The sequence below is a fragment of the Pygoscelis adeliae genome, unplaced genomic scaffold, assembly GCF_000699105.1.
Source record: "Pygoscelis adeliae isolate BGI_AS28 unplaced genomic scaffold, ASM69910v1 Scaffold181, whole genome shotgun sequence".
Taxonomy (NCBI): domain Eukaryota; kingdom Metazoa; phylum Chordata; class Aves; order Sphenisciformes; family Spheniscidae; genus Pygoscelis; species Pygoscelis adeliae.
Genome location: NW_008824360.1, coordinates 3614841 through 3615842, shown reverse-complemented (window position 1 = coordinate 3615842; position 1002 = coordinate 3614841).

Sequence of the window (1002 nt, the reverse complement as noted above, 5' to 3'; positions counted from 1 at the left end):
TGGCAATTTTCATTAAAAGTCAGCCCAAGGAAATAAGGTATGTGTTACGCTAAACGCTTCCAGCCCAGATATCTTCCAAGCAGGATTAGCGACTGCAGCACTTCCAGCCTTCATGGTTTTGTCTTGATCATGCAACTTTTAGTGTGTTTTTGAAAACCTTAGCATCTGGAGTCAAGTGGATGCTTGGAAATCTGAATTTTTGGAAAGTATGCTTTTGTCCTGCTAGAACTGCCATATTCTAACTGCCATTATTTTTAAGAGTTTCATATATGAGAGCTTGGTGGGCCTGGCATAATAGGGATATGAAGATGGATTATGGAGAGACCCAGAGTACTCATTAGGGTAAAGAGAGGGAGGCCAGACTGCTGAACTGAATGACTGATTGTGCTATCTTATGCCTTCCTTTCAGAAGACAGCGTACTGCATTTTGTGTTTTAATTTTAAAGATAATTACTTTAATTTAATTCAGTACTTTTTAGGAAGGTAACAGAGATGAGAACATTTGTTATGGGCCTATCACCTCACATGTTTGAATTTGGTTAGTGAGGAGTGCTGGAAAATAGGCTCTCTGGGGTGGCTTGTACAGGCCTTATGATCTTCCCTGTGTAATGGTATCTGCATCATCAAAAAAACCCTCACCGCCTCAGCATATACTGTTTTAGAGACTTCTTGAGTAGAGAAGTCTAGAGCTAAACGTCCATGGAGTCCTTGGTCCCTGCATGTTGGCTTGTTGGCAAAGTAGCGTGAGGCTGCACCTATATTAGCATTGAATTTTGGATCAGGAATGCTCTTTTGAAGCTTCCTTCACCTATGGCACCTTGGTTTGCATTGCAGAGTGGTCTTGGAGTTTGCAGCTGGGCTCCTTCTAGCTGAAAACTACACTCCAGGAACGCGCTGGCTGCTATGGGGCCAGAGCGAGCCCCAAACAGCCCTGCCTGAAACACGTGTGCCACTGCTGCACTCCAGGTCTGCTCCTTCAGGGTCATGGTGTGGTAGTGCAGA